Genomic DNA, 13,397 nt, shown 5'->3' with positions numbered 1-13,397 from the left:
GGGATGGCTAGAGGACAAATGTAAGGATGTAGAGGCTTATCTCACTAGCGGTAAGATAGATACTGTCTACAGGAAAATTAAAGAGACCTTTGGAGAAAAGACAACCACTTGTATGAATATCAAAACCTCAGAAGGAAACCCAGTTCTAAGCAAAGAAGGGAAAGCAGAAAGGTGAAGGAGTATATAGAGGGTCTATACAAGGGCGATGTGCTTGAGGACAATAGTATGGAAGTGGAAGAAGATGTAGATGAAGATGAAATGGGAGATACGATACTGCGTGAAGAGTTTGACAGAGCACTGAAAGACCTGAGTCGAAACAAGGCCCCCGGAGTAGACAGCATTCCATTGGAACTACTGACGGCCTTGGGAGAGCCAGTCCTGACAAAACTCTACCATCTGGTGAGCATGATGTATGAAACAGGCGAAATACCCTCAGACTTCAAGAAGAATATAATAATTCCAATCCCAAAGAAAGCAGGTGTTGACAGATGTGAAAATTACCGAACTCTCAGTTTAATAAGTCACAGCTGCAAAATACTAACACGAATTCTTTACAGACGAATGGAAAAACTAGTAGAAGCCAACCTCGGGGAAGATCAGTTTGGATTTCGTAGACACACTGGAACACGTGAGGCAATACTGACCTTACGACTTATCTTAGAAGAAAGATTAAGGAAAGGCAAACCTACGTTTCTAGCATTTGTAGACTTAGAGAAAGCTTTTGACAATGTTGACTGGAATACTCTCTTTCAAATTCTAAAGGTGGCAGGGGTAAAATACAGGGAGCGAAAGGCTATTTACAATTTGTACAGAAACCAGATAGCAGTTATAAGAGTCGAGGGACATGAAAGGGAAGCAGTGGTTGGGAAGGGAGTGAGACAGGATTGTAGCCTCTCCCCGATGTTGTTAAATCTGTATATTGAGCAAGCAGTAAAGGAAACAAAAGAAAAATTCGGAGTAGGTATTAAAATCCATGGAGAAGAAATAAAATCTTTGAGGTTCGCCGATGACATTGTAATTCTGTCAGAGACAGCAAAGGACTTGGAAGAGCAGTTGAATGGAATGGACAGTGTCTTGAAAGGAGAGTATAAGATGAACATCAACAAAAGCAAAACGGGGATAATGGAATGTAGTCGAATTAAGTCGGGTGATGCTGAGGGAATTAGATTAGGAAATGAGACACTTAAAGTGGTAAAGGAGTTTTGCTATTTGGGGAGCAAAATAACTGATGATGGTCGAAGTAGAGAGGATATAAAATGTAGACTGGCAATGGCAAGGAAAGCTTTTCTGAAGAAGAGAAATTTGTTAACATCGAGTATAGATTTAAGTGTCAGGAAGTCATTTCTGAAAGTATTTGTATGGAGTGTAGCCATGTATGGAAGTGAAATATGGACGATAAATAGTTTGGACAAGAAGAGAATAGAAGCATTCGAAATGTGGTGCTACAGAAGAATGCTGACGATTAGATGGGTAGATCACATAACTAATGAGGAAGTATTGAACAGGATTGGGTAGAAGCGAAGTTTGTGGCACAACTTGACCAGAAGACGGGATCGGTTGGTAGGACATGTTCTGAGGCATCAAGGGATCACTAATTTAGTATTGGAGGGCAGCGTGGAGGGTACAAATCGTAGAGGGAGACCAAGAGATGAATACACTAAGCAGATTCAGAAGGATGTAGATTGCAGTAGATACTGGGAGATGAAGAAGCTTGCACAGGATAGAGTAGCATGGAGAGCTGCATCAAACCAGTCTCAGGACTGAAGACCACAACAACAACAACAACAAACAGAGGAAGTATGATTTTCATTATTTAAGAATTTCGTTTAAGTACACGAATTCTCGGCAGAAAATTTTAAAAAAAGTAAAAAGCAAAAAATAATTAAAAAATATATTCTAGGATGCACCTATTCTTTCGTTTTCTCAGTGCAAGGGAGACAGGCGGATGAAGGTGTTATTGGTGAAAGCAAGGAAGTGCTACAATGGTAGATGTGGGAGTCCTGAAAAATAAAAAGAAATTGTGCAGAACGGTAATCCGACGTTGTGACATCGAGTGCGAGTGCGGAATCATTATTTACTTAGCCGGCCGCGGTGGTCTCGCGGTTCTATGCGCGCAGTCCGGAACCGTGCGACTGCTACGGTCGCAGGTTCGAATCCTGCCTCGGGCATGGATGTGTGTGATGTCCTTAGGTTAGTTAGGTTTAAGTAGTTCTAAGTTCTAGGGGACTGATGACCACAGCAGTTGAGTCCCATAGTGCTCAGAGCCAGCCATTATTTACTTAATTGTTTTGAATTTTTAGTTTACTTACATTGAAACAAACTATGATATTGCTCAGTATGTTTAATGCAGTAATCTTGTTATTGAAGACATGAAAATAAAAGAATATTTTCAGATTACAAAAAAAATTCCAAAAGAGTTTTGAATGCGTACAGTGGAACTTCCTGTATAAAATTAGACATTTTTATTATTTTACAGTTGATTTACATGTGCTCAAGTGGTATTCATTGTAAAAAAAACTCTTAAGCACAAGTTTTCTCGACAACTCGCACACTATGAACCGTATATACTTGGTTTAAAGTTCCTATAGAAAAACAAGATACGTATCTCTTGGTAGTAACACAACCGCAATGCGTCAAGTACTCGTGGTCTAGGGATAGCGTCTGTAATCAAGACATCTTCCGTCCTGCATTCGAAAACCAGATCCGACTTAAAGTTTGATTAATAACAGCATTGACGGCCAAAGGCTTCGGGCATAAGAAGTCACCCTCATTCTGCCAACGGCCTTGTCAGAGAGGGCGAAGGAGCGGACAGAGGTTCAATGCAGTCTTTTGTCCCAGGGGAGGGAAACTGCCCCTAAAGGAGGAAGAATCAACACTGACGATCTCTCCATTGGCAAAAGATTACGGAATAGTTCCCCATTCGGATCTCTGGTAGGGGACTGCCAAAGAAGACCATAAGAAAAAGATTAAATAATCAACTAAACGATAACGTTGTACGAATCGGGGTGTGGAATGTCAGGAACTTGAACGTGGTATGGAAACTAGAAAATCTGAAACGGGAAATGCAAAGGCTCAATCTAGATATAGTAGGAGCCAGTGAAATTAAATGCAAAGAAGACAAGGATATCTGGTCAGATGAGTATAGGGTAATATCAAAAGCAGCAGAAAATGGTATAACGGGAGTAGAATTCGGTATGAACAGGGAGGTAGTGGAGAGAGCGTGTTAAAGTGAACAGTTCAGTGATAGGGTTTTTCTTATCAGAATCGACTGCAAACCAACACCGACAACGGTATTTCAGGTACAAATGCCGTCGCCACAAGCTGAAGATGAAGAGATAAAGAAACTATATAAGGATATTGAAAGGGTAATACAGTACGAAAGGGAGATGAAAATCTAATAGTCATGGGGGACTGGAATGCAGTTGTAGCGGAAGAAGTAGAAGAAAAGGTTACAGGAGGATACGACCTTGGGACAATGAATGAGAGAGCAGAAAGACTAATTGAGTTCTGCCATAAATTTCAGCTAGTAACAGCGAAAACTCTATTCAAGAATAAGGAGAGGATGAGGTATACTGGGAAAAGACCAGATGGTACGGGAAGAAAATGGTTCAAATGGCTCTGAGGTCATCAGTCCCTAGAACTTAGAACTACTGTAAAACTAACTAACCTAAGGACATCACACACATCCATGCCCGAGTTAGGATTCGAACCTGCGACCGTAGCGGTCGCGCGGTTCCGGACTGAAGCGCCTAGAACCGCTCGGCCACCGCTGCCGGCGATACGGGAAGATTTCAGCTAGATTCCATCATGGTCAGACAAAGATCCCGAAATCAGATACTTCAATGTAAGGCGTACCCAGAAGGAGATACAGATTCAGATCACAATATAGTAGTCATGAAGAGTAGGCTGAAGTTTAAGACATTAGTCAGGAAGAATCAGTACGCAAAGAAGTGGGATACGGAAGCTCTAAGGAATGACGAGATACCCTTGAAGTTCTCTAAGGCTATATATACAGCAGTAAAGAGTAGCTCAGTAGGTAGAATAGCTGAAGACGAATGGATACCTCTAAAAAGGGTCGTCACAGAATTTGGAAAGAAAAATATAGGTAAAAATAAAGAAACCATGGGTAACAGAAGAAATAATTCAGTTGATCGATGAAAGAAGAAAGTACTAAAACATTTCGGGAATCAGGAATACAGAAAAACAAGTCGCTGAGGAATGAAATAAATAGCAACTGCAGGGAAGCTAAGACGAAATGGCTACATGGAAATCTGAAGAAATCTAAAAAGAGACTATTGCCGTAAAGACGGATTCAGCATATAGGAAAGTAAAAAAAAAAAGCCTGAAAAGCAAAGGTAGTAACATTGAAGGTATTCTGCTGTTAAATGGAAAGGCGAGAGCGGATAATTGGAAGGAATAAATCGAAAGCCTCTATGAGGGGAAAGATATTTCTGATGTGAAGCTGAAACACGCACAGAAAGAAGACAAGCTGGCGTTATAGCTGCTGCAAACCAATCCCTGCATTGACCACTACACGAGAGAAGAGAACCAGATACTGGAGTTGATTTAGAAAAGACACGGGATGCAGTACTAGAATCAGAAATTAGAAGAGCTTTGAAGGATTTAAAATCAAATGAGGCAAAAGGGATGGAAAACATTCTGTCAGATTTTCTAAAACCATTTGGGGAAGTGGCAACAAAACGTCTGTTCACGTTGGTGTGTGGAATTTATGAGTCTGGCGACATACCATCTGACGTTCGGAAAGACATCATCAACACAATTCCGTAGACGGCAAGAGCTGACAAGTGCGAGAATTACCGCACAATAAACTTAGCAGCTCATGCGTTCAAGTTGCTGACAAGAATAATATACAGAAGAATGGGAAAGAAAATTGTGGGTGTGCTAGATGACGACCAGTTTGGATTTAGAAAAAGTAAAGGCAGGAGAGGGGTTGATAATGTAAGCAAGGCTAAAGAAAAGTCAAAACATGTTGATAGGATTTGTCGACCTGGAAAAAGCGTTCGACGACGTAAAATGATGTAAGATGTTAGAAATTGTGAGAAAAATAGGGGGAAGCAGTAGGTACAGACGGTATTATACAATACATACAAGATCCAAGAGGGAATAGTAATAGTGGACAACAAAGAACGAAAGTTCGAATTAGAGAGGGTGTAAGATAGGGATGTAGTCTTACGCCCATACTGTTCAGTCTGTACATCGAGGAAGCAATGATGGAAATAAAATAAAGGTTCAGGAGTGGAATTAAAATTCAGGGTGAAAGGATATCAATGATACGATTCGCTTATGACGTTGCTACCCTGACTGAAAGTGAAGAAGAATTACATGATATGCTGAATGGAATGAACAATCTAATGAGTACAGAAAATTGACTGAGAGTAAGCCGAAGAAAGACGGAAGTAATGAGAAGTAGCAGAAATGGGAACCGCGAGAAACTTAACATGAGGATTGATGGTCACGAAGTGGATGAAGCTAAGGAATTGTGCTACCTCTTCCGTAAAATAACCAATGACGGATGGAGTAAGAAAGGCATCAAAAGCTGACTAGAAATGGCAAAAAGCGCATTCCTGGTCAAGAGAAGTCTACTAGTATCAGACATACTCCTTAATTTCAGGAAAAAATTTCTGAGAATGTACATATGGAGTACAGCATTGTATGGTACCGTACTGAAACATGGACTGTGGGAACACCAGAACAGAAAATAATCAAAGAATTTGAGATGTGGTGCTATAGACGATTGTTGAAAATTAGGTGGTCTGATAAGGTAAGGGGTGAGGAGGTTCTGCGCAGAATCGGAGAGAATAGGAGTATGTGGAAAACACTGATAAGGAGAAGGGACTGGATGATAGGACATCTGTTAAGATATGAGAGAAAGGCTTACATGATACTAGATGGAACAGTAGATGGCAAAAACTGTAGAGGAAGGCAGAGATATTGGAAATCATCCAGCAAATAACTGAGAAAGTAGGTTTCAAGCGCTACTCCGGTATTGATGGCGTAGGGGAGAAATTTGTGGCGCGCCGCATCAAACCAGTCAGAAGACTGAAGAGACGATAAAAAACAGACGTCTCACGGTTGCGCTAGCAGCGTGCAACGCGGAACCAGCTCAGTACTGGACGATGGCAATCCTTCTATATCTTCATAAATAGGAAAAGTAGTTTCAGATACGAAGTTCTTGCATTTGATTTAGAATCCCTTCCTAAATATTTATTTGCAGTGCAAAATGTTCCTTTACTTTTACTTTTCATGGCTTTTATGAAAATGTACTGAGTGTTTTTCTTTCAGTTTGTTTGCGATGTAAGTAATGTAAAAAATCTATATGAAGAAAATCAAAGTTTCAGCATTGGATCCCGACCCGACAACGCTCTGATTACAGTTCTACACTCACTCCGCTGCGTCAGCGAAACCGTTAGCCACGCGGAGCTGCCACTTCTGTCACCTTTGTTTGTGGCCAGGCCCTGCACATACCGTGAATCTGAACGGGATCGGTGAAGAGGGGTAGGCAACGTACCCTTCTAGGTGCAGCTCAACGTCTCACGCTTACAGTACCTGAGCGACTGCCGGACACAGCACCTTCTTTACTAACAGTAACTTCGAATCATGCTTATTAAGGAATCTGCAGCTAAGTGTCATGTTGACCAGATCATCGTTACTACTGTGAGGCTGCAGCCTGTTTCAGGCCCGTCCTCACATGTATTCCTCTTTTTTTTTAGTATTTTATCAAGTAATTCAAACTTCGCGGACTTATTGCTTGTATATGTAGTCAACAATCCGTATCTCATTCTCTTACTTGAATTTCGAATCAAAGATGTGAATGATTGGGACGTAGGTGAAATGTACGGGAGAATCAATCAGCACGTTATCAAGCGTATGGTAAATGATCTTATATATTGCTGGTAGAAGGTTAGTGTAAACGGAAAAATTCCTGTCGGAGCGAAGCTACACAATGCAGAAACAGATTATCTTTGCCCTCCCGAGAAAGGACTGACACTACACAATAGACCATGGCCGACAGCCCGTCCTCCTCTGCCACTTTGTACACCAAATGGTGTCACAGAGACTGTCAGGGCGCGCCTGGGACGCGATAACATCTCACAGGCGACCGACTGCGGTTGTTTCCACCTGCAGGTTCACTTTGTCCGTCTCGAGTGCTGTCTTGCTACTGTGGGTATTTTTCTGCTTATGGGTCCTGGAGCTCTCCCAACCACAGTGCCTGAAGACAATGTGAGAAACAATTATGAGCATTCCTCGGAAATTTTATTTTCTCTCTTTGGAACCGAGCCGAGTGTACGGGGTGTGGGTCTGAATTGGGCGTTTTTAACAGCCTTCGTTAACGGTCACAGGTTTCCATCCATGCGAATGGTAAATCATTTAAGCCCTTTTGTTCATTGATTGTTGCCTGTAGGAGATGCCCTACTCTGGGGTGTAGCGAAAATCTGTAGGAATTTTTCCAGGCGTCTCGGGACTACTTTCACTCGTAATCGACGTTAGATTACAGACATGGCCATATGCATAGCAGGACTTGATACTTTTAAAAGTATCGGGAATCTTCTACATCGATATTAAAGAAAATATCATTATTGTTCCTTGATATATGGACAGATAGACGCTAAAAACATCAACACACCTCCTATAGAGCCGGCCGGATTGGCCGAGCGGTTCTAGTCGCTTCAGTCTCGAACCGCGCGACCGCTACGGTCGCAGGTTCCAATCCTGCCTCGGGCATGGATGTGTGTGACGTCCTTAGGTTAGTTAGGTTTAAGTAGTTGTAAGTTCTATGGAACTGATGACCTCCTCTGTTAAGTCCCATTGTGCTCAGAGCCATTTTGAACCTCCTATAGAAATATCATCTGCACTTTGTAAATATACTGCCAGTTTTAGAGCTGTAAAATTAAGTATTGATTTATTATTAGATATACTGTTTATCAACAAGATAGCAACCTGCCAATTCCCCTTAGGGCAAGAACTGAAAGTGAAACGATGCACGTTTACGCCTGGCGTTAACCACTTTGCTAACAATGGTAACTGTATGCATGTGGCCAAATAAAAGTTGTAAGATGGGTCCGTCGTTCGGTTTCGTCACATAGCGAATTTGTCCGGAACACTTCTTTTGTCACTTGCTTCACACCACTATATCACCATTTTGATATCGATATATCGGGAGAAAAACATTGCTCAAATGCATAGTCACAGACAGTGGTGGATTTTTTTCATTTCTGCCAATGCCAGTGTCCTAGCAGTTGTAGGCCGTCCTCTGTGACCGAGGGGTTCTAGCCGCTTCAGTCCGGAACCAGGCGTCTGCTACGGCCGCAGATTCGAATCCTGCCTCGGGCGTGGATGTGTGTGACGTCCTTAGGTTAGTTAGGTTTACGTAGTTCTAAGTCTAGGGGACTGATGACCTCACATGTGTCTAGCGCCATTTGAACCATTAGCAGTTGTAGTGTCAAAATTGCATGGTGAAGCTAAGCCTTGCAGTTTCTGTTGGTAGCGCCGAACGCTAATTACGTCAGCACTTCCATCACAGTCTCCGACCACCGCAAAGACCAATCCTGTCATTTATATATTTGGTCATCTTTTTCAGCAGCTGTTTTTGAAGAATGCTGACGTTAAGAAACAGCACACTAGGTCCGTTAAAAAGTGTTTTCTAACGCCACTGGTGCGCTGTTTCTTCACATCGGAAATCTTGTTATTCCATTGACACAGCCACCCCTCCTTCCCCCGTGCAATCGGACTTCTTCTTCTTCTGTCACTTGCTTCACACAGTCAGAGTGAAAGATTGGACATGGTGAAAGCTCAAAAAGTAGTAAGACTCCTTCCCAAATGATGTTCGACTACAATTTCAAAATAAAAACCTAAAACTTTTACCGAAACTGTGAAAAAATATAATATAAAATAAAAATATCGGCACTTGATATTACCATTTTGATATCGGTATATCGGGAGAAAAACCTTGCCCAAATGCACTTGGTGATGGTGATGTCACAGACAGTCGTGGATTTATTTCTGACGCGACAGTGACTTTTCATCCGTGCCGGTTTCCTCGTGAAGCAAGCGAGGAGGAGCTCATGGAGCCAGCGAACTCCAGCCAACAGCGTCTGCAGTTAACCACCTTTCCGGCTCAGCAGTCGGCGGCACTGGGTCCGGCTTCGACACTGCTGAGAAGGTAGGGCGACACTAGCAGTGCATTTTCGTCCTTTCAGGGCATGCGCTAGGGAACAACTAGGAAAACGCAACAGCTGACGGTAACTTCAGGTAGTGTTCTGATACGCTACTGTAACAGTTGTAACGACGCGCGGCTCTTTCTCCCTAAACCAAGAAAACTATGTTTATACTGTTGCTGCCCGCACTTTAACCATTCACGTCTTAGTTACCACATGACGACACGACAGTAATGTCCGTGTACTCTTTCTGCTTCAAATGGCATTATCGAGTTTTCTTTCTGCTTGAAATTCGTAAATAAAATTCAGCTATTTACCGGATCAAACCCTTTTTATTGTAAAGTAAGACTACCGATTTTTGAATTACCGAATTCCTTAGCCATAAACAGGTGGACAAAGCGTCTGCAAATTTCAGGATATCTAGTTAGCGCTGCCTATGCGTCACAGTCGAAACTTCTCGTATGTCCGCTTGTTTCACGGGGTAGTATTGCATTATTCTTGAGATGGGGTGGCAAGTCTGCAAGTCTTCACCATTTGACTACTGTTGCAGAATTCGTCGAAGCGTTTCTTGCACTCTGCCAGGACCGCGTCTGGCAGTATTTCACGTCAACATCAAAATGTTGCTCAAAGCATGGCTGTTTAATGATTCATAAGTGTCTGATAAGTGGTTTATCTGCCGAAGCGAGACAAGAACCTCGAGGAAAAAAAATTAATGTACAATAGGCTCTGCTGGCTGCTATTACTCCTGTTCCATAATACAAGAGGGTTAACTTGAGTGGGTGTCTTCCGATCTAGGATGTTTAAACCAACTCTCTCGAAAGTATAACCGCCCAAAGCTATTGAAGTTTGCTTGTTTTCCTGGCGCATTTCTTGCAGCATCCACGTAACTTGTTTTCTGATGGTTGTCAACCCCACACCGTTACTGGCCTGTTGAATTGGGATGAATGTATCCTCCCCTACTTTCAGAGTTTTTGCAGCTACATCTATGCCACTTCAATGGTTCACTGGCGTCGGGTCAAATAACGTTGTGAAAGTTGCACAATGCCTCAAGGGGACGCCATCTTCAGGTGCTTACCATATCCACACCATAGGCATAAACGTTTATCTGCACTGATGCATGAAAGGTCGTTATACTGCTCAGCAGATATCCATCCTTCATAACCTCCTCCAAGGCGAAATTAAAATGGAGACACGCATCTCCTTACATTACCCCATCTTCAATAGCTAGTGGATTGAACACCATTCCTTCCGCTCTTGCACTACTCTGTATCTCATTCATTGTCATTCTTACAAGCCTTAACAATTTTCCATGAGTTCCTAGTTCAATCAAGGCAATGCTATCTCTTGCTGATTTGTATTCAATGAAGAGTTCATACGTTTCATTTATCATCACCATCGTATACATTTTGGGGTTAGAGATCTTCACGTGTTCCAAACCCAAGCACATTGAAGCTGATACCGTTGTCTCCTTTGTGGTCATCGTATCTTTCTCCTATCCTCCAGTCTGTGGTAATATGTTTTCCGTGGTACACGTCTTTGATCCATATGTGGTTCATGGTCATGCCATTTCTTTCTACACCTTTCTACACCTTTTGTACTATTCCTAAAACATGAAACTCTTCTCTTATCTCGCGGTTCATTTTATAAATCTTTGTTCACGTTGGAGATCTTCGAAGTCTGACTTTTGCTTCTTCAGTTCACTGTAATTGTTTGTTCGTTGAAGTCCATACTTCGGGTCCATACAGTCATAGTATTACATTTTACCTAGTAATTAAGCACTGTCTCTTTCCTGCTTTTGTCCCGGACCGTTTGCTTAATCGTACCTAACATGTGTACCTTTGTAGTTTCTTTTCGGGGTCATTATCACAAATACTGGAGATATCACAACCCAGGTAATTAAATATATGAACTTGTTCCGGTATGTTATTCTCGCTTACAGTCTTCGCTATGAGATATTCTTTTCCATAAAAAGGTCGTGTTTCCTTTGTGGATATGATTAAATTATACTGTCATGCCACTATACAGGGGGTTACAAAAAGGTACGGCCAAACTTCCAGGAAACATTCCTCACACACAAATAAAGAAAAGATGTTATGTTCACATGTGTCTGGAAACGCTTAATTTCCATGTTAGAGCTCATTTTAGTTGCGTCATTATGTACTGTACTTCCTCGATTCACCGCCAGTTGGCCCAATTGAAGGAAGGTAGCGTTGACTTCGGTGCTTGTGTTGACACGCGACTCATTGCTCTACAGTACTAGCATCAAGCACATCAGTACGTAGCATCAACAGGTTAGTATTCATCACGAACGTGGTTTTGCAGTCAGTGCAATGTTTACAAATGCGGAGTTGGATTAGCACGGGACAATAGCCGTGGCGCGGTACGTTTGTATCGAGACAGATTTCCAGAACGAAGGTGTCCCGACAGGAAGACGTTCGAAGCAATTGATCGGCGTCTCAGGGAGCACGGAACATTCCAGCCTATGACTCGCGACTGAGGAAGATCTAGAACGACTAGGACACCTGCAATGGACGAGGCAATTCTTCGAGCAGTTGACGATAACCCTAAAGTCAGCGTCAGAGAAGTTACTGCTGTACAAGGTATCGTTCACCACGTCACTGTATAGAGAGTGCTACGGGAGAACCAGTTGTTTCCGTACCATGTACAGCGTGTGCAGGCACTATCAGCAGCTGATTGGCCTCCATGGGTACACTTCTGCGAATGGTTCATCCAACAATGTTTCAATCCTCGTTTCAGTGCAAATGTTCTCTTTACGGATGAGGCTTCATTCCAACGTGATCAAATTGTAAATTTTCACAATCAACATGTGTGGGCTGACGAGAATCCGCACGCACTTGTGCAATCACGTTATCAACACAGATTTTCTGTGAACGTTTGGGCAGGCATTGTTGGTGATGTCTTGATTGGGCCCCATGTTCTTCCACCTACGCCCAATGGAGCACGTTATCATGATTTCATACGGGATACTCTACTTGTGCTACTAGAACATGTACCTTTACAAGTACGACACAACATGTGGTTCATGCACGATGGAGCTCCTGCACATTTCAGTCGAAGTGTTCGTACGCTTCTCAACAACAGATTCGGTGACCGATGGATTGGTAGAGGCGGACCAATTCCATGGCCTCCGCGCTCTCCTGACCTCAAGCCACATGGCATTTGAAAGCTCTTGTCTACGCAATCCCGGTACCAAATGTAGCGACTCTTCGTGCTCATATTGTGGACGGCTGTGATACAATACCCCACTCTCCAGGGCTGCATCAGCGCAGCAGGGATTCCATGCGACGGAGGGTGGATGCATGTATCCTCGCTAACGGAGGACATTTTGAACATTTCCTGTAACAAAGTGTTTGAAGTCAGGCTGGTACGTTCTGTTGCTGTGTGTTTCCATTCCATGATTAATGTGATTTGAATATAAGTAATAAAATGAGTTCTAACATCGAAAGTAAGCGTTTCCGGGCACATGTCCACATAACATATTTTCTTTCTTTGTGTGTGAGGAATGTTTCCTGAAAGTTTGGCCGTACCTTTTTGTAACACACTGTACATAACGGCCATGCAGCTTGCTGTACTGGGCAGTTATAACCATGGTTGTGCAGGGTGGTCTGTAATTATCGCATGGGAGTGAAACATGATAGATATGTTGAGAAGATAAAGAGTAACTGTTTTACACTGGAAAAAAGTTAGTTCCAATTTTGGCCACTACGTGCAAATGTGGCGCTGTGCAGCATCTGGTTGATGTCTGCAATGTTCACATAGATCAAATGCTGAAAGCAGCTGTCAGCAATAAAATCAGCTTTAGGCCTTCTCGATTGGTTTGACATTTTCTGCCAAAGCCCCGTCCCCAATTCATTAGACGTGAAAACAATTCTATACTCTTTCTTGCATTCACAGCGCCAGAGTTGCACCAAAATTGGAACTAATTTTTACAGCGTAAATCGGTTTCGCATTAACGGATTAGCATGTCTACGAAGTTTCGCTCCCAGTCAACAATTACAGCCCATAGTGGACCTCTGTGAGTAGCTAACCTTTAATTACAACCATTCGTATGTTATTTACCGTATCCACTAAGAGAACCTGCTCCTCTGCAAAAAACGAGTGCCTTAAAAACTGTCCGTCTCAGTGTGTAGGAATCTTCCATTTTCTTTGGCCATTTATTGGTTTTACATATACTGGAAACACACAAGTTGTCTATATTTA

At 42.4% G+C, this 13,397-nt stretch overlaps 1 protein-coding gene across 1 annotated transcript in view; it reads right to left on the bottom strand.

The window, feature by feature from the left end:
- Positions 1-13,397, bottom strand: part of LOC124594708 (PDF receptor-like) — a 371,973-nt gene that overhangs the window by 158,179 nt on the left and 200,397 nt on the right. The gene's annotated exons all lie outside the window — the stretch shown is intronic.

Source organism: Schistocerca americana, chromosome 2 (assembly GCF_021461395.2).
Source record: "Schistocerca americana isolate TAMUIC-IGC-003095 chromosome 2, iqSchAmer2.1, whole genome shotgun sequence".
NCBI classification, from domain to species: Eukaryota; Metazoa; Arthropoda; class Insecta; order Orthoptera; family Acrididae; genus Schistocerca; species Schistocerca americana.
Note: the sequence above shows the minus strand (reverse complement) of the source record. Positions and strands in the feature narration are given on the sequence as shown.